The 21590-nt window shown below is 46.5% G+C and overlaps 1 long non-coding RNA gene across 1 annotated transcript in view; it reads left to right on the forward strand.

The window, feature by feature from the left end:
- Positions 1–4320, forward strand: part of LOC120398471 — a 117953-nt gene extending 113633 nt beyond the window's left edge. The window contains exon 5 of the long non-coding RNA XR_005594460.1: positions 4195–4320. This is a non-coding gene — a long non-coding RNA (uncharacterized LOC120398471). The remainder of the gene's footprint in view (positions 1–4194) is intronic.
- Positions 4321–21590: the final 17270 nt, after the last annotated feature.

Raw genomic sequence — 21590 nt, forward strand, 5'->3', positions numbered from 1 at the left:
TTGTTTGTGGTCATAGATTTATTACATGTACATAGTATTTTTAAGCTTGTGGGTGTTACTCTCAGCTGGAGAGGTGGAGGGTGGCCAGTTCTGAAGCTGCATTGTTTGTGGGTATTATTAGAAAGAATAACAGTATCAGCTTGGCTAGGACAATCTGTCTGATGTCCATGCTGTATTTAATTACCAGTGATGCTGTGTCCTTTATTTTTAACACAGAACGTCTGTCCCTAATTCTGGTATGCCTTTGAAAAAGGAAGCTGCTTAGCCTTTCAGTATCCTTCATTCCAAGAATCAGTAGCAAGTGTTCATGACACTAATGAATGGCTTTTTGGTCCATAAACTCCAATCTCACCCTCAAGTGACTGTAATTTCCACTGGGTGCAGAAATGTCTGATTCCTAGGTTACCTAGCTCTTCCTGCAAGAAACAGAATGGGTTAGGAAAGTCAACGTGCTTTTCTTATTGTCCAAGTGTACCATAAACAGTTCAGCACTATCTCCAGACTGATTAAAATGAAAACAAGAAAGCTCACTTCTCCAGTTGCACACATATGCACACTCCATATACTGATAATGCAAAGACTTTTTGACCATTATGCGTCTTTAAAGGTCTTTTAGTATCTCGATACCAAGGTGATAGGCACATTAGAAAGACCTTTGATAAATAGCTAGACATCGACAGTGCATGGATTATTCTACTGGTCATAGTGTATCTGAATAACAAATACAATTTGCTCCCACTCTACTGGTTCTCTGCTACAGTAAAGAAGCACTAAAGTCAATTTATGATTCAATTCCTCTTTGACTATACCTCCATATATTATTCTCTTCTGTCTCTTCTGCTCAGCCATATACACCAATACATACTCCTTTTTTAATTTTACATCTGAAAATTGTTTTAGTTCTGTGAAAACAATAAACTTCTGGGTGGGAAATGTTCTTTATTATAACCTTGTGCAGTTTGAACTGCAGAAGAATAATTCACTGGTATTGCTGTGGCTAATGACCAAAAGGCTAAGATTTGAAAGCACACTTGAAATCATAAGGTTTGTACTCTTTTAAAAAAAATAATTGTGAAGAACATTTTATGAAAAGGTCTGGAATATCCCAGAGCTGTATGTCCCCAGTGTCACAGACAGGAGGGCTGGGGCGGGGGCGCGGGCAAAGATATACCAAGGAAATGCTGTCTCTAAATTAAGTTCTGTATGTGCTCAGTTACCAGAAATAATAATTTCATCCACAGCTAGGATACAAATGTGTGGAAAGTAAACTCAGGAAATTAACGGTTTACTTCATAGAAACATAAGACTGGACGGGACCTCGAGAGGTCATCTAGTCCAGTCCCCTGCATTCATGGCAGGACTAAGTATTATCTAGACCATCCCTGTCTGCTCATTGTGACAGGCTCACATTGGGCACTGACTATCTGAATTAAGGCAAGTGTATAATGCAAATGTTTTGTAGCATAGAGAAGCAGATTGACTGCTAGAGTATCTGCACCATCAGAAATTGATTTGATGACTATGTCAATTACTTTTGGCACCAAGTTTTCTGTGGGTTACTTTCTGATTGATTTTTTGGTTAGCTATAACTGTTTCCCCATCTATGCATATCCTTCTGGATTTATTGACTGCATTGGCTGTCATAAATCATGCATTTTTTTTTCCCAGGTGGAACTTCTGGTGACATTGTTTGGGTCACTTCAGATTATTCTTTCTCCTTCCCAGGTAGTAAGAGCTGTTGCTGAGCAATGCCTTCTGTTACAAAAGAGCTCCACCAACCCCAGTCTTGATTTGTGAGGTGCTTTTTGAGGATTTAACTTATTCACAAGACATCAGTTTCTATGTATGTTTGTCTGACATGCAAATTATTTTCTGTGACACTTTTTGATGACTAGGTTTGTTTCAGTGCTGTTGAATTGCTAAGGCTGCATATGATTCTGCAGGAACTTTTTGTAATGTGTCAGATACTGATGCTGGTCACAGAAGATCCCATGTAACAGCTTAATCATCAATCTTTCAATGCTAGAGTGCTTATAGGGGAATTAAAAGATGGGGAAGGAAATGGATTTTAGAATATTTAAAGGCAGCCTGAAATTAGTTATTTTTTTTATTCTACTTTAAAAAAAAGAATAAGAAGCTTAATATCAGTAATGTCTTGTTTATCCTGATTTTTACTGGACATCTCCTTAGAGAGGGGTTCTCAAAATGTGTGTTGGGACCCAAAGTTGGTTGTGACCCCTTTTTAATGAGGCTGCCAAGGCTGGTGTTAGACTTGTGGGGCTTAGGGCTGAGGCCGAAGCCAAAGCCCGAGGGCTTCAGACCTGGGGGGGCGGGGCACTAAGGTTATGTGCCTCCTGCCTGGGACAGAAGCCCTTGGGCTTCAGCTTTGGCCCCCTTCCTAGGGTTGCCAACTTTCTAATTGCACAAAACCAAACACTCTTGCCCTGCCCGTGCCCGGAAGCCCCACCTCCCACTCACTCCATTCCCCCTCCATCTGTTGCTCACTCTCCACCACCCTCACTCACTCGTTCATTTTCACTGGGCTGGGGCAGGGGGTTGAGATGCAGGAGGGGATGAGGGGTCCGGCAGTGGGTGTGGGCTCTGGGGTGGGGTTTTGAGTGCAGGAGGGGGCTCCAGGCTGGGGGTGGGACCAAGGGACTTGGCACATAGGAGGTGGCTCTTGGCTGAGGCAGGGGGTTGGGTGCAGGAGGGGGTGAGTGCTCCGACTTGGGGTGTAGGCTCTGGGATGGGGCCAGGAATGAAAGGTTTGAGGTACAGGAGGGGGCTTCAGGCAAGGTCGAGGGGTTTGGACTGTGGGAGGGGATGCGGGGTTTGGGCTCCAGGATGGAGTTTGGGTGAGGGAGGGGGCTCAGGGCAGGGGGTCGGGGTATGGGAGGGGTTTTGGGGTGCCTGATCTGGGCAGCACTTACCTCGGGTGTCTCCCTGTCCCACCCATGTCTCTCAGCTCCTAGGAAGAAGTGCAGCCAGGCAGCTCTGCACGCAGGGCCGGCTCCAGACCCCAGCGCGGCAAGCACGCGCGTGGGGCGGCCCTTTCCCGGGGGGGCGGCAGGCTGGGCCGGCGGACCTGCCGCAGTCATGCCTGCGGGAGGTCCACCGGAGCCCCGGGATGACCGGACCTGCCGCAGGCATGACTGCGGACGGTTCGCTGGTCCCGCCGGACCTGCGAACCGTCCGCAGCTGCGGGAGGTCCAGCCGAGCCGCGCGACCAGCGGACCCTCCGCAGTCATGCCCGCGGCTCCGGGGCGCCTCCCGCGCATGACTGCTTGGGGCGGCCAAAAAGGTAGAGCCGCCCCTGTCTGCACGCTGCCTCCATCTGCAGGTGCCACCCCACAGCTCCCATTGGCCACAGTTCCTGGCCAATGGGAGCTGTGGAGCCAGCGATTGGGGCGGGGGCAGTACACAGAGCCCCCTTGGCCATTCCTCCACCTAGGAGCAGCAAGGACATGTTGCCGCTTCTGGGAAGCCACACAGAGCCAGATAGGGAGCCTGCCAGCCCCGCACCAACTGGACTTTTAATGACCTGATCAGCAGAGCCACTAGGCTCCCTTTTTGACCGGGCATTCTGGTTGAAAACCAGATACCTGGCAACCCTCCCACCGTCCAGGGCAGTGGGGCTGTCCCTGTCTTCTCCTCCCCCCTGGGGTCATGAAGTAATTTTTGTTGTCAGCCGGGGGATCATGGTGCAATGAAGTTTGAAAACTGCTGCCTTAGAGGATTCAAACAAGTGGATTTTGAAGTTTTCTCAGCCTTTAATTGAGGGACTGGGAGTGTTAAATTTTTGAACAAGTAGAAGAAAAGATCCTTGTGAAAATGTCTTTTAATTAACTAGCTGTTAAGAAAAAGACACAAAACCCAATGTTTTTAGTGGTCTTAATAACAATCACTTCTCTTTGTTAATTGGTTTTCACTTCCTTAGTATAATTATACTTGCTCTCCAGTCTTCTATAGAATTTTCCAGGAAAACAATGAAAACAAGATGTGATTTTTCTATATTTTTTCTAAAGGAGAAAAAATAGCTTTCAGGCCTTTTTTATTCATCACAAAGAAGTGAAAATGGTACAAACCCATTTTTCCCCCTTTGCAGGTCACCTTTAAAGATTCCTATTCCTGTTGTTCCTTCACCTCAGTTGTGAATGAGCCATTATCTTTACAAACTCAGGATGTTTGTTTCAGACTCATGGCCCCTACACAATGATGAACATCAAGCAATCTTTGATTTATTTATTGGTGGAGCCCAAGGTCCAGTGTGCTTCAGCAGCTGCTCTGGGAATTACAAGTTATGGACTACAAACTGCAGCGTGTTGGGAGAACTTCCTGCCAGGATTTACCCTCTGCCCTCCCTCCTCCCACCCAGGAGGTCTCAGGACTGACTGAGCTGGGAGCTTGTAGCAGGCAAGGAGAGAGGAGGCTGCTGGACTGTAATCCTGTTCTATGTTTCTTACAGAATAAAGCCTTGTTCCTGGTGGTTTGTCTGAGTGGGTCTGGTCTGAGGTGAACACACACTGACGCACAATGCAGAGCACACAAAGGAGCCCCAGGCACAGTTTCCCAAAGTTGTGTAAAAAGTCGCAAGGCAGGCTTCTCCTATCTTGAACAACCTCATACTGGGCCAGTGAACAGGGGTGCTACATTTGTATGCTTTAGCACCTGAGAGTTAGGTCTGGCCAGTACTCTGACAATCAGGGGTAATTATTGTAATGCTTGTCTGGCAGGTCCATCCTTAAAACATCTTAGCAATATTGTATCTCCTTTAAAATGATGCTGATTGTTACCTGTATGGGACTTTGACAGCATATTAGTTCCACTTTATGCAGATTGTGCACTTGCAATTTCAAGTTGTACAGATCACTTTTAGCACAGATAAGAAGACTGAAAGGTAGAATTCTCTGACAATGATTAAATCTCTGACAAGTGACTTTCTGAGATACTACTTTCTTATTTGTTTGGATACTTTAAGGCATACATCACTGAATGATGTCTTGTTACTTGGCAGACTGGAGGTAGCATAGTACAGTATTTCAGTCACTTTGAATATTCATTTTTAGGCTAATCTCTGCTCTTTGAGCTTGTCCAATATTAAATCCCTTAACAAATTGCTGTCTGCTGACAGAAAGGAGCTTCCTGATCCCAAATGCCTCACTGTATTTGCATAATAGTGACTAAGTTATACTGTACCAATTTTGTAAAACATATTGCCAATAGACAGAAGACTGGCACTTTGGTACTTCTAGGGCTGGATTTGCCCGGTTTGACGTTGAGCTCACAAACTCATTTCCAGTCTATAAGACTAAAAGGAAAACAACACTGAAAATAGCGCAAAGACTATCTGGGAGAAGTTATACCTGAGTGGCAGCATACCCAAACAGAAGGCACCACCAGCAGCCCTGTACAACAGCTAAAGTCCATGTGAACTTGGACACTACTCCCCACCGCCGATGAATTACTGCAGCTAGTGGCTGCGGAAGGAGTGACAGATCGCAAAATTGGCATCATTGCAAAGCAGTCGAACACACAATCAAGGAACCAAAAAGCTGCCGGAGCTGAAAACCAGGCCAAAGAGCAAGCAGGAAGCCATCTCCAACTGAGAGAGATGGAAAGTGGAGACAGAGCAGCTGCTTAAAACAAGCAGCTCCATATTTATACACAGATGGACAGATACACCTATGTCACAGAAAATTCCTCAGAAATACAAAATAACCCTCCCCCCCGCCCCAAAATTAGCAATGATAGCAGAGGAACAGAAATAGCTCCTACAGTCAGTGAAGGAACAGCTCCTTTTAATTCTGAGTCAATGGAGAAATTGACAAGTATGCAGAACATATGCAACATCAAAGTACTCTTGCAATATTTTTTCACTGCACACACACACGCGCACACACGCGCGCGCGCACACACACACACGTGATGTAAACACCAGCAACTTTCAAAATTGGGGATACATGAATACAAATTAAGCATATATCAGAGGGTCAGTTTGGGAATTATTTCAATGTCCCTGTATATGTACTTGTCTAAATTCTTCTCTGTCTCCTGACAGCATGGGGGCTAATATTTTACCCAAGGATAGGTGGGCTTAACTCCCATTAGCAAATGTGGGAGGTAGTTAGGGTGACCAGATAGAAAATGTGAAAAGTCAGGATAGAGGGTGGGGGTAATAGGTGCCTGTATAAGACAAAGCCCCAAATATCTGGACCATCCCTATATAATCGAGACATCTGGTCACCCTACAGGCAGTGGGTATTTTGAAAATGGGTATCTTTAGCAGAGACCAGTCAGTGGCCTCAATCCCACTGAGAAAATGAGAGATGTGGCCATTTTGAAAAACGATAATTCTTCATGAGTGTCTCTGAAGGAGATGATGTTATTCTCCAGCCTTTGCTGAGAGATAAACTTCCAGGGAGGAAAAAATGATAAAAAAAATTACCATTAATCTGAAATATTTCCTTTCCAAAACTACCCATTGTACCAGATTGAGTCAACAAAGAGGACTGGAGAGAGTGGGAAACCAGGTATGTGCGTGCATGCATGCAGGGGAACATGAGAGACATAAAGGAGAGCAAAACATGTACATGGGGTGTACATACCAGCTGCTTTGCACTACTCTGGCGATGCAAAGCAACTATGAAGCCAGCTGGTTAGTAGTCTATGATTGCTTTGTGCTGCTCCAAACAGCACAAAACAGCCAGTGGGATACCAGTGTGTGTGACCCGACAAATTAAAATATAAAAATAATGTAAGGTTAACAGTAAATAGCTACATAGCATTAGAAATATCCTGCAGTAACAGATTCTTGGAGTTTATTGTTTAGTGTTCCTATGAGAAAAATGTAGTTCAGAAAAAAAAAGAAATGCCCAACGTTTTTGTTAAAATAGAGTTAAGTTTGAGAGGACAGATCAATAATTTACAGTAACATATACTACAGGGATATTGTAATTATATTACAAGGATGTTGTAATTCCAATCTATGAAACTCAGAGTTATGATTATTCTTAATAAAAATCCAAACATATTAAAGTACAGAAATGCACAGGTAAGGAACCCAAACAACCTTTACTCTGCCCTAACATGAAACTATGATGGTTTAAAAATAAAAAGAGAGAGACAGAAAATGGAATCTGTCTTTAAAACGTTGAATCTAACAGACAATAAAATATCTATATCATAAGCATATGGTCATTGCATGGTGCCACTATGGGGAAACATTCCATTTCCCTATAATGTATGTTACCCTAAATTACTGATATGTACTTTCAATCTTAACTCCAGTTTAATGTAGTTTTGATTTGGGAATATTTAATAGATATCTAGCAAAGTCAGAGTTTGTCTGTTGCCTGTATTTACAACACTCGATTTTTCTCTTGTCACATAGAAGTTAACAAGATAGTGTATTATATTCTATTACCGATGACAGCCTTCAGTGATATCCTTCATATACTGTGCGTCCACAAAGGTGTGCATTAAAATTGTGTGCACAGCTGAAAGCCCAATTTGCATGTGCAATTAACATGATTGCATGTGCAAATTTATCATCTCCTTTTTCCAACACAAGGTTTCGTACAGCCACCCTGTGCAAATGTTATATTTGCAAATACAAATGACCAATTAGATACCCAACTGGTCACTTGCTCACACAGGAGCAGGTACTTCCCTCTGATTCTGGGATCACCTATTGCTGGTTTCACCCTGGTGCAACTCAGAGCAGCCTGTGAGTTGCTCTGAGTTGTGCCCAGCTGCAACAATCCCCATAGGTCTATTAAAGCAGCGAGTGCTAGTGTGTACAATGTGTGGGGAACAGATGGCACAGAACCACTACTTTAGGTCTGTCACCTAGGGAATTTCCCTTATATTAGGGGAATCCCCAGCCACATGGTTGGCTTTACAAATGCTTTGCACCACTGGAGCAGCACAAATCAGCTATCCCCATATTCACTAGGTATAGGTCACCTCAGGACTGGATGCAGAGATAAAGTTTCTAGACACCATTAAGGACTGTGTCTTGGAGCAATTAGTCCTGGAATCCACAAGAGGAGAGGCAATGCTTGATTTAGTCCTAAGTGGAGCACAGGATCTGGTCCAAGAGGTCAATATAACTGAACCTCTCAGTAATAGTGACCAAACTATAATTAAATGTAACATCCTTGGGGGGGGGAATACCAAAGAAGCCCTAACACAGTAGCGTTCAACTTCAGAAAGGGAAACTACACAAAAATGTTTGGTGTGGAGAAAGTGAACAAGGAAGTATTATTTACTTCTTCACATAACACAAGAACCAGAGGTCACACAATGAAATTAATAGGCAACAGGTTTAAAACTAAGGACGTATTTCTTCACACAATGCACAGTCAACCTGTGGAACTCATTGCCAGGGGATGTTGTGAAGGCCAAAACAATAACTAGGTTCAAAAAAGAATTAGAAAAATTAATGGAGGACAGGTCCATCAATGGCTATTGGCCAAGATGCAATCCCATGCTCTGGGTGTCCCTAAGTGTCTGACTGCCAGAAGCTGGAACTGTATGACTATGGATGGATCACTTGATAATTGCCCTGTTCTATTCATTCCCTTTGAAGCATCTAGTATTGGCCACTGTCAGAAGAGAGAATATTGGGCTAGATGGACCATCAGTATGGGCATTCTTATGTTCTTAGGTAAAGCAGTAACTGAAAATTTGACTCTCAAGTACTTATTTGTAGCCATAGCTCTTGTACCTGCATGCCCTAACTAGTCAGACACAGTACACCTCTACCCCAATATAACGCGGTCCTTGGGAGACAAAAAATCTCACCGTGTTATAGGTGAGACCGCGTTATATCAAACTTGCTTTGCCCACCCCACCCCATTCCTTGTTCCCTGACCGCCCCCTCCAGAGACCCCTGTCCCTAATCACCCCCAGGACTCCACCCCCTACTCAACCTCCCTGCTCCCTGTCCCCTGACTGCTTCAACCCCTATCCACACACCCCGCCCCCTGACAGACACTCACCTGCAACGGGAAGCGGAGCAACGCAGCCCCAGCCTGCTCCACTTTCCTTGCCCTGGCCCCAGCCATGTCGCTGGAGGGGGGAGGGGGTTGGGGAAAGGCCCCGCACTCACCTGCGGCGGGAAGCGCAGTGCCGTGGCTGGGAGCTGGCGGAGTGGAGTGGGCTGGGGCTGGGCTGCTCTTCTTCCACCGCTGCCACTGAGTGCGGGGGGGATCCCTGCCCCCAAACCCCCTCCCCAGAGCGACACGGCTGGGGCGGGGGCGAGGGAAGTGGAGCGGGCTGCTCCCAGCCCCCCGCTAATCCCCCGGGCCACTCTGGAACTGCGGGGTCCCCAAAATTGCTCCCCCCAGCTCCTGCCTCTTAGACCCTGGGGTGGGAGAGCCCCTGACTGCCCCCGAGACCCTCTGCTCCTTATCGAACCCCTCAGCCCTGGCCTGGTACCCTTAATACACTGCTCAGAGCAGCGTGTCAGAGCTTTACCCCATTGTATGTGAACCCGTGTTATATCGGGTCACGTTATATCGGAGTAGGGGGTGTATTCAATATAACACAAGGGGGGAGGGATAGCTCAGTGGTTTGATCATTGGCCTGCTAAACCCAGGGTTGTGAGTTCAATCCTTGAAGGGGCTACTTAGGGATCTGGGGCAAAAATTGGTCCTGCTAGTGAAGGCAGGGGGCTGGACTCAATGACCTTTCAAGGTCCCTTCCAGTTCTAGGAGATTGGTATATCTCCAATTATTAAAAATTAAAATACTATTAAATACCATAGTGCAGCCAAAATGACTTCCTTCTGCTAAGATCTTATATAAATGGCCTGTGAGTAATCATCATAGTTAATTGTCTGCTTATAACATTAAATTCTGTGTATTGAAATCAGAGTATAGGAACCAGTAGCAGATACCATTTGACCAACTGCTTCATGGTATATAGCTTTGCAGTGACTTCACTGTACCAGATCCAGGCATTAAGTTAGCAAATAGTTCTTCTTAAATGACATTTAATAAGTTAGTTAAAGTCATAGGAATGACGAATAAGGAAGCTGAATGAAAGATGAATAAATACATCTCTGTATTCAGAATATTACACAATAAATATCAAGGTGTAAAGGCAAATGAATCTCCGCTCTATTTGTGACTTTGCTTTGAGAACAGAGAAAAACTCCATTTTACAGTGCTTGTCCATTTCTTAAGAATTGAACACACAATTGTTTCTTTAAATGGGGGAAGAGGCTGTGTCAAGCACTCGGTCATCTGCGCTGAACACCTATCAACTTCCCTGTGAGAATTAATTTTAATTTTGATGGAATGACTGCAGGATGGAAAAGACACCCCCTGCCTCCCCATCAGACCTAAAACATAATGGCTGGATTGTGTCAACAGATACCAGTCCTTCACAGACATCTTACCCTTTAATGCTCCATATTTAGCTGAGGACAGAGCATCATGGAGGCACATAACATGTTTCGCGGCCGCTATGCTGTCCAATTGACAGCATGAGAATTAGCCAACCTAAACATTTTCAAGGGGGTATAAGGCAGTTAAATGCCCAAATCTCACTGAAAATCAATGGGAGTTCTGTGTCTAACGCCCTTACCTTTATTGAAAAATCTCAAACTTAAGCCCCAAGTTTTAAGTTCTGAACACCCAGTGCATATTAATGGCAATGATGGGAAGAAGCTTCTCTTGTACCTAATGTCAATTGATAGATCTGGAATTAATGTAATACATTCTGGACAACACAAGACAGAATTTTGGGAAGGACTAAGGCCTGGTCCACACTAGGACTTTAATTCGAATTTAGCAGCGTTAATTCGAATTAACCGTGCACCCGTCCACACCAGGAAGCCATTTAATTCGACATAGAGGGCTCTTTAGTTCAAATTCTGTACTCCTCCCCGACGAGGGGAGTAGCGCTAAATTCGACATGGCCATGTCGAATTAGGCTAGGTGTGGATGCAAATCGACCTTAGTAGCTCCGGGAGCTATCCCACAGTGCACCACTCTGTTGACGCTCTTGACAGCAGTCCGAGCTTGGATGCTTTGACCAGCCACACAGGAAAAGCCCCGTGGAAATTTGAATTCCTTTTCCTGTCTGGCCAGTTTGAATCTCATTTCCTGTGTGGACGTCGTGGCGAGCTCAGCGGCACTGGCAGCGATGCAGAGCTCTCCAGCAGAGGTGTCCATGCAATCTCAGACTAGAAAGAGGGCCCCAGCATGGACTGACCAGGAAGTCTTGGATCTCATTGCTGTGTGGGGCGATGAGTCTGTGCTTTCGGAGCTGCGCTCCAACAAACGGAATGCAAAGACCTACGAGAAGGTCTCCAAAGCCATGGCACTCAGAGGATACAGCCGGGATACAACGCAGTGCCGCGTGAAAGTCAAGGAGCTGAGACAAGGCTACCAAAAAATCAGAGCGGCAAACGGACGCTCCGGAGCCCAGCCCCAGACATGCCGGTTCTACGAGGCACTGCATGCCATTCTCGGTGGGTCTGCCACCACTGCCCCACCAGTGTGCGTGGACTCTGAGGATGGGATACTGTCGACGGACTGTTCCTCGGAGATGTTCGCAGACGGGGAAGATGAGGAGGACAAGGCAGTCAACAGAGCTTACAACGCTGATTTCCCCGACAGCCAGGATCTCTTCATCACCCTCACTGAGATCCCCTACCAACCCTCCCCAGCCGTTACCCCGGACCCTGAATCAGGGGAAGGATCAGTCGGTAAGTGCTTTAAACATGCAAACATTTTTTCTAACAGAACAGGAATATTAACTATGCGAAAAGAAGGTCAATATATATGGGGATGGAACAGAAATCCTCTTGGGAAATTTCCGAGAAGCTCTCCTGCAGGTAATCGAAAAGCCTCCGCATGAGGTTCCTGGGGAGAGCTGCCTTATTGGGTGCTCCATGGTAGCACACTTTTCCGCGCCAAGCTAGCATCAGGTACTCCGGGAGCATTGCCTCCACAAGCATGGCCACATAGGCCCCTGGTTTGTGCTGGCTTTCACGTAGCATGCGCTCTCTATCTCAGTGACCCTCCTCAGGGTGATCTCGCTCGGAGACTCCTGCATTTAATTACAGTAATTTGTGTACTATTAGTATTGGGAGTGCTTCACTGTTCCTTTGCATAACAATGAGCGTCACTTTACAGCCACGTGGTGGAGGCTGCAGAGTGGCATTATACAGGGCTCTTTCCCAGGGAACAGACACGAGGGGGTGCAACAGGGGCAGAGTTTATGCTTTCAGGATTGCCTGTAGCAAGAGGACAGTGGTATACATTGACTTTTAAGCAGCCAAAAGTTTTTGGCTTACCATGCCTGGCTGCTCCATGGATTCTGCTGTCCTGCCCCGCTTGTCTGGTCTGCAGTGCAATCCCCCAGGCAATGAAAGCGAATTCCGAAAATTCGAACTTTCCCTGAGTGAGTGCTGTGCATGGTCTTGTTCACAGAGACTGACTAGACTATGTTTCCTCTTTGCGGAAATGTATCTTTATAAGGAAGTCAATCCCTTTTTCCCATCACACAGCTGCACCTGTATCCCGACCTGCTCCAGCATGCCCCTCAGAGAGGCTGGCGCAGATTAGGTGGCACAAGAAAAAGACACGGGACGAGATGTTCGCAGAACTTATGGGCTGCTCCCGAGCCGAGGCGGCCCAGCAGAGCCAGTGGAGGGAGAACCTCTCCCAGCAGCAGCGCTCACACAGCGAACGGGAGGACAGATGGCGTCTGGAGGACCAGCAGGCGACTCAAATGCTGCTTGGACTAATAAGGGAGCAAACGGACATGCTCAGGCGCCTTGTGGATGTTCTGCAGGACCGCAGGCAGGAGGACAGAGCCCCCCTGCAGTGTATCTGCAACCGCCCTCCCCTGCCACAAAGTCCCATACCCCCCTCACGCAAAATAACAAGAAGGAGGTGCGCCAGGAGCCGTGAAAACTGTCACTCCACCCCAGCAGAGTGCTCAAGTACCAAAAAGCTCTCATTCGCTAAATTTTGAGAAGTCCTTCCCTTCCTGGATCACCCCAGCCCAAATCCCAGTTTCGTTCCCTCACCGTGTAGTTGATTATTAAAAATAGTTTGCTGTTCATTACTGTTTCCGTCATGTTTCTTTACAGAAGACTTTGTGTGAAGGGGGGGGGGAGGGGTTTGGTAATTGCATAGGACGTTCACCATTACCTGGATACATACACGGGGGCAGGATCTACAGCAGGTCACACACACATAGTGCAGTCACTAGGCACCCTGGTCAGTCTGGGAGGTGTTTTTCATGTTCTGTGCATAGGCGGAAGGTGCCCTGCTCCAGCTATATTTGGAGCTGGGTCTCTCCCCCGCTCCTGCCTGGATCTGGCCCTGGCCCCCACGGGTCTCCCCCCCACCCCGCCGTGCTCCGTACCTGCCTGACAGTAGAGCGGCTCCCCGCAGAAATGCTGTCTGGTGCCCCAGGGTCCTAGCGCCTGCCATACAAAAATGGCAAGGCAGGCTGCCCTTACCCTGCCCTTCCACCATAGCCCTGAGCCTCTCCAATGCCCCAAACCCTCAGCCCCAGCCAGAGCCCTCATCCCCCTACACCAACCTCCCCCTTCCCACACACCCCTCACCCCTTCCTACGCCCCCACCCCCAGCCCAGAGCCTGCACCCCTCACCCCTTCCTTCACACCCACCTGTAAACGTCCTGCCCCCAGTCCTCCCCCACCACAAGGCCATATAGCCCCCGTACACAGAGTCCCGAAAAGGAGGGATGGCAGTCTCCGTTGAAACAATCAGTCCGGCAGTGCAGACCGCTTTAGGGGCAGGAGCCTGTCATTCCTCGAGTGTAGAAGCGGTCTGTACATCACTGCACACCCTACCCACCACAGTCTGCATCCCTGTTTCAACCCTTTAACGCGAATTCATTAGTAAATAAAACATTGCTAATTAAAAATATTCCATTAACTTTATTTTTAAACGTGTGTTGGAAGGGGGGAAACGTGGTGAACGGGGTATGTCACCGCAGAAGAAAGTTAACAGTAAGTGAAGCAGGGGCAGGTTCAGCTTCTCTGTAAAGAAACTGAACAGTCACAGGTTACCCCGCTTGCTGAGGAACCTAGCTTTCAAAGCCTCCCGGATGCACAGCGCTTCCCGCTAGGCTCTTCTAATTGCACGGGTGTCTGGCTGAGCGTAATCAGCAGCCAGGCGATTTGCCTCAACCTCCCATCCTGCCATAAAGGTCTCCCCCTTGCTCTCACAGAGATTGTGGAGCACACAGCAAGCAGCAATAACAATGGGGATATTGCTTTCGCTGAGATCCGAGTGAGTCAGTAAGCTTCGCCATCTCCCCTTGAGACGTCCGAAAGCACACTCCACCACCATTCTGCACTTGCTCAGCCGGTAGTTGAAGAGCTCCTTGTCACTGTCCAAGGCGCCTGTATAGGGCTTCATGAGCCAGGGCATTAGCGGGTAGGCTGGGTCCCCGAGGATCACTATAGGCATCTCCACATCCCCAACACTTATTTTGTGGTCTGGGAAGAAACTACCTTCCTGCAGGCGTCTAAACAGACCAGAGTTCCTGAAAACACGCGCGTCATGAACCTTGTCCGGCCACCTGACATTGATGTTAGTAAAACGTCCCCTATGGTCCACCACTGCTTGCAGCACCATTGAAAAGTAGCCCTTTCAGTTACTGGCCTGGTGGTCTACTGGCCTGGCTGGCCTGGTGGTCCGGTCCCAGGATAGGGATGTGAATCCCATCTATAGACCCACCGCAGTTTGGGAATCCCATCGCGGCGAAGCCATCTATGATGACCTGGACGTTTCCCAGGGTCACTATCTTTGAGAGCAGGAGCTCAACGATTGCGTGGGCTACTTGCATCACAGCAACCCCCACGGTAGATTTGCCCACGCCAAAGTGGTTCGCTACTGACCGGTAGCTGTCTGGCGTGGCAAGTTTCCAGAGGGCTATGGCCACTCGCTTCTGCACACTCAGGGCTGCTCGCATGCGGGTATCCTTGCGCTTCAGGGCAGGGGACAGCACGTCACAGAGTTCAAGGAAAGTGCCCTTACGCATCCTGAAGTTTCGCAGCCACTGTGATTCATCCCAGACCTGCAGCACTATGCGGTCCCACCTGTCTGTGCTTGTTTCCCGGGCCCAGAATCACCGTCCCATAGCATGAACATGACCCATTGCCACCATGATCTCCACGGCGCGGCGTACCGTGCTTTCTGAGAGGTCTGTGCCACTCTGAGACTTCATGTCCTCACCGCGCTGTCAGAGCCTCCTCGCCCGATTTCTCAGCATCTGACTGTTGAAGAGGTGGACGATAAGGTGTGAGGAGTTGACAACGGCCATAAGTGCAGCGATGATCGCAGCGGGCTCCATGATCGCAGTGGAGTGCTGTGGCGTCCGCGCTGTCACTAACAGGAAAAGTGCGCGAACTGATTTCCCACCGGCGGGAGTGACGGTTGAATGCTGACAGTTACCCAAGACCACTCTCGACACAGTTTTCCCCCCAGCATGCATTGGGGGGAAATCCCAGAATTCCAATGGGCAGCGGGGAGTGCGGGAACTGTGGGATAGCTTCCCACAGTGCACCGCTTCCAAAGTCGACGCTGGCCCCATTAGTGTGGAATCACAAAGTCAAATTAGTGTCCTTAGTGTGGATACACAAATTCGACTTCGTAAGGTCGATTCCACAAATTCGAATTAAGTTGAATCGAACTACTCTTGTAGTGTAGACATACCCTAAGGAAAGAGAGGAGAACAGCAGCAAGATGGTGAAGTGGTGACAGTTTTGTGAGCTTATTTGAGGAAAGAATCCGGTTAAGCCCCACCAAATTCTTGCTTGCTACATTCAAAATAAAACACTGTTTTAGACTTACTTGGTTCACCGTGCCTCTTCTGTCTCCTTATATCTTTTCTCCCACTCAAGGGAGTGCTTCAAATTATAGCTTGTCTTAAGTTGTCTACTGCTGTAATACATCCTGGCCTCAGAATAACTTGTGTATGATGCACTTGAAAGTTCTGTGTACAGCTGGTGTGCTACTATTATGCATAAAAGTAACATGATTAATCAACACACTTGGGTATATTATGTATGAAAATATGATTAAGAGGCCAGTTCTGACAGCATTTCTCAGTGCAGAATAAGGCCCTGGGGTCATCAAGAGATGTCTCCCTCATAATTGCCCAATTGGGTGGCTGTGGTATTGATCTATCATGGTGTATTCTACAGTAAGAGCTCCCCCACACACAAGATGGAGATTCAGTACAAGAAGCTATATAATAGGATGCCTAAGGGCAAAGGAAGCACAAAAAGAAGGTGGATGTGAGGAGCTAGATGTGGTGAGGAGTTGGAGGAAAAGACTTTCTTCTTTGTAAGATGGGATGAAACTCATGTAAAACTCACTGGCCACATAAAAGTCTAATGTTATCCAACAGTAAATTCTGATCACAGCAGTCAGGCTGTGTTGTGATCAAAGGTGTTTGCCATTACTACCACCTTTAGGGAAAGTTTTGGGTCTCAGTTACTATTTATTTGGCTTAGGAGTGAAACTAACAAGATGCCTAATCATTCTAGGGTGTATAGTCCAGCAATAACTCACTCTGGGACATAGCCAGAAAAACTATCACTACTACTTTGTTTGTTATGTATCATTTTTGTATTGTAATTCCTATAGCCAGGGGCGGCTCTAGGCACCAGCGGGCCAAGCGCCCGCTTGGGGCGGCATCCTGGGGAGGGCGGCATTTGGCCCCGGTGGAGCTCCCGCCGGCATGCCTGCGGCAGGTCCACCGGAGCCCGGGACGAGCGGACCTGCCGCAGTCATGCCTGCGGCGGGTCCCGTCTTCCCGCGGCTCCGGTTGAGCTCCCGCAGGCATGACTGCGGCAGGTCCGCTCGTCCCGGGCTCCGGTGGACCTGCCGCAGGCATGCCGGCGGGAGCTCCACCGGAGCCAAATGCCGCCCTCCCCAGGATGCCGGAGCCGCGGGAAGAGGGGACCCGCCGCGGGACTGGGGAAGGGCGGCGCAGCGCTCCGCGCTGCTTGGGGCAGCCTACTTTGTAGAGCCGCCCCTGCCTATAGCATTCAATTACCCTGGTCTCACAGCAAAGTCTAGAGCCCACTCAGCCAGCAGAAGACTGAGAATATTGTCATCCCATTTAGAAGCTGGTACAATAAAAGATATTACCTCACCCACCTTGTTTCTATAATATCCTGGGACCAACATGGCTAGAACAACCGCATACATTTTTTCCTCTTTGGAAGTTTGTGGGTTTTAAGAATCCTGAAGAGTCTTTCCACACCATTAAAGTTTTCTTGTTTTCTCATGTTACAAAGGAGTATTAAGCCCTGTATCTGAATGTTCACTACTTTAATACAGGCTCATATGGGCAAAATCATGACTTTGTCATGCTGTAGTACAGAGATCACTAACTCACTACTCTTATTTATGCCAGCTTTACACTGGTTCAGCCAGTTTCTAGGATAATGAGGCTAGTGCAAAAGAGTGAATGGACTAGTAATTACATGCAGGGCGGGAAAAGAGCTCACAAAGAAGGTCCCCAGAGTATCACCCCATATAGTGGCCCTCTACAGAATTCTCCTTATCCCCTGACACAAAGGCCAAGAGGATTAATGCAGCAATGGTGCAATAGTACAGTAACTCCTGTGGTATAGCTTAAGAACATAAGCATGGCCATACTGGGTCAGACCAAAGGTCCATCTAACCCAGTATCTTGTCTTCCAACAGTGACCAGTGCCAGGTATCCCAGTTGAGAAGCACATTGCTGCTGTTGTGTTTGCTGCGGTGTTTCCATGTCAGGAGTCCACTCTTCTGCTGCAGATTTCACATGAAGAACATGTCCCCCAAGTAATGGCCTAATCCAAAGCCCACTAAGTAAATGGAAAGATTCTATTAACGTGAATGGGCTTGGATCAGACCCTAAATGAGCTGTCCATTTAAGCCTGAATTCTTGCTGCCCTTACATGAATACATAGAGCGTGATGGGGGGCAGGGAGGGAGAAGGGTATAAAGGAGTCTTGCCCCCTGTGATAGTCTATATGTTAGGGGAGCACCCTGTAACCCCCATATTCATCAGTTATATATAATTGTGATATTTCACATAAAGCATGTCACATGAGGTATCAGGGAAAGGTTATGATTAGCTGAAAGCCATTATTCTATCTAAATATGTATATCATTAATTCATATGAAGTTATGAGATTTTGTTGTATGGTTGTCACTAAAATATGCTGTGCGGTGGGGACTTGCCCAGAAGGTAGCTCCCAACAGAGAAAGACAAGGAGAAGGGAGCTAACCGATGCCCAGGTGGGTGTTGAACAACCATCAACAGCCATTGTCTACCAAGGGAGTTACAATTCAATGACTCACTTGCACAAGGTCCCACCAGGGGAGTTGCTCAGCCTTGCCTGGTGACTCAGCAATGCCCACCAGACATGACTGGATTTGTGTTCTCCAAGCACATGGACTAACGGTATAAAGCAGAACACAGTGGCCCCATGCTTCGCCTTTTCTTTTCTCCCCACCTATGCTGCAAGCAACAAGGACACTCAGAAGACTGAAGACTCCAACAGAGGAGACTGGCCCAGGGTTCAAGGATGAAATCTGTGTACTATGCACTGCAATATCCAGTGGGGTGAGAAAAACTGCTTAATCTAGATGTTGCCCAATCTGATAGGGTTGAGAGTTTAGAGTTGAGTGCTTATATTTTATTTTATTTTGGTAACCACTTTGACTTTTTGCCTATCGCTTATAATCACTTAAATCTATCTTTTGTAATCAATAAACTTTTTTTACTGTTTATCTTTACCAATGAGTTTGCCTGAAGTGCTTGGTAAATCTGCTCAGGTTACAAAGGCTTGTGTATGTCCACTTACCACTGATGAAGTGGTGAGGTGAACCAATTAAAAAACTTGCATTGCTCAAGAAAGGGTCTTGAGCAGTGCAAGACAGTATATTCCTGAGGTACAAGGCTGGGAGTGGGGGGATTTGGCTGGTGCCTGTCTCTATGTGATTCCTGAGTGCTTTTGGGAGCATACATGCAATCTAGCTGGGTGTGGGGCGCCACACGCAGTTGTGCTGAGTGATAATAGTACCTGGAGGGGTTTGCTGCTGGTCACTAGCAAAGCATTGTGAGAGACAGCCCAGGCTGGAGAGTTAAAGGGGCACAGCGGTCCCATGGTCCAGACTGCACCCCGGGGATCCCATCACACTCCTCACTTATAGGTTACCTACACTGCAATCTATCTAGCTAAAAATAATAGTGAAGACACACAGTGGCATGGGCTTCAGCACAGATAAGCAACACGAATACATACCTAGGATTCTGGGTGGGCTTGTACAGCCCGTGCTGAAGCACCTACTACCGCACCTTCACTGCTACTAGTACTCGTGATTAAAGCTAGTGTAGATATGCCTATCCAAGCTGCAAGCACAGCTCCAATTGCAGTGCAGACCCCAGAAGTACAGAGTTTGTCCTGATTCCTCAAGAGTGCAAAGAACTATGAAGAGGGTAAGCAGGAGCTGTAAATATAGCCCTCCATATGCACTCACTGGCAAGCCACATGGGATCATCTGCACCCCGCAAGGAGGTGTAGTAGTGGGCATGTAGCCTCTGCATGTCTTGGAATGCCAGGAGGTATCCTACCTCCAGGAGCTAAAATGCTGTCTGGTGGTATAGCGTCATGTGACTTCTTGTTAAGGTCTTGCCTAAGTGGTACATTATAGCCCTTAGAACTTTGTGTTTAAAAATATGAACGCGATATTTATTTTGAATATTAATTTAAAGTTGCATGAAAGTGCTGGTACATAAAGCCAGCCTGGTATAAAGACAGTGCAATGCAGCTTAGTACTACTAGACATAGAGACTAATGCTTAATTTAACTTTCAAGGATTAATTATTAATTCCATGCCTACAAGAAAACTGCCAACATTTGCTTTTGCTTTTTCCAGAACTGGGCAGCACATTTTCTTTTTCCCTGGGGGTAATATTGCCAGCATCACAAAAGCAAACTAGTTTTCACTGGCTTTGTCACAGAAAACTACAGTGAGCATCCTGAAATCATTGCTTTGTGTCACCGCGGAGGTAAAGCTGGAGGTCAATGTTGGAAACTGAAATCCAGTATGTACTGCATCAGCTGAATAAATGGTATTCCTTGATCACTAGATCTCATTATGCCAAGAAGAGGATTTTGGCAGCTCGTAAAAAGAAGTTTGACTACAACTTATTTAAATGTGAAGAAAGCTGTGCTGAAGCCAAATTAAAGGGACATGGTCAACTTTAAGAAGAAAATCCTGTCTGTTTTTTGGTTTTTTTAAAACTTGGTATTGATTCAAGTAACACTTAAGCTTATTATAAATTAAACTTTAGAAAAAAAATTTGGTTCTTTCAGTTTTCAAAATTTGAACATTTAATAATATTTTGACCAAGTTTTCAAAATTTGACACCTAAATTTAGACTCCTAAATCCTGATTCAGCCTCTCAAATACATGTGCTTATTTTCAAAAGTGCTGAGTACACAGTAGATTCTGTTAAATGACTTAGGCTAAATCAAAATAAGCAAAGGTAAACTGGTTTATTAAGAATGTCTTCATTAGAGGGTTACACTTAACTGTAACTTAGTCTAATTTTAAATTGATCTTGTTACACCATGCAACTTTTCTAATGCTTTAGGCCTGTCCTAATTATTGCCACATTCAGCAATCTCTCCTGTTGAAGCAATTCTGCTGTGTATTAAAAGTAATTAAAAAATCATTAGACCGGGACCTTAAGTCTCCTACCTCCCAGAGAGGTGCCCTAACTACCATGCTATAGAGTCAGTCTCATGCTCACACTCTCTCTCTCTATCTCTGGCCCATTGACTATTTAAATATTTCTATTCAGTGGAGCTTCAACAGGACGGATTGAGCGAGACCTGCATCAGAATATCCTATAGCTCAGTGGTTAAGGCACGCTCAGGAGAGGTGGAAGACCCCTGTTCAAATTCTTTCTCCCCTCTCAGCAAGAGAGAAGAATTTAACCCAAATCTCCCACATCCTGAGTGAATGTTCTAACCACTAGGATAAAAGTTATAAAATGGGCACCACCATCTCCTTCCCAGCCAAATTTTGAATCGGCTCCAATCTGGTAGGTGGTATTTGAGCACACCTACCATACTGGTTACCCAATGAAACTAGATTAAAAAAAAAAATAAGGAAGTACTTCGTTACACAATGCACAGTACTTTGTTACACAATGCACAGTCACCCAGTATTGCCAGGGGATATTGTGAAGGCCAAAAATGTAACTGGGTTAAAAAAAAGAATAAGGTAAGTTCATGGAGGATATATTTATCAATGGCTATTAGACAAGATGGTCAGGGATTAAGCAATATGATGCATCTCTGCTACATAGCTATGCATCCGAAGAAGTGGGCTGTAGCCCACAAAAGCTTATGCTCAAATAAATTTGTTAGTTTCTAAGGTACCACAAGTACTCCTGTTCTTTTTGCGGATACAGACTAACACGGCTGCTACTCTGAAACAATGCTACATTTGAACATTTCATATTTCTTGAGTCTCTAAAAATGGCTGAAAATGTTGTGAACACAGGTATTCTGGGGA

Source organism: Mauremys reevesii, linkage group 2, assembly GCF_016161935.1.
Source record: "Mauremys reevesii isolate NIE-2019 linkage group 2, ASM1616193v1, whole genome shotgun sequence".
NCBI lineage: Eukaryota > Metazoa > Chordata > Testudines > Geoemydidae > Mauremys > Mauremys reevesii.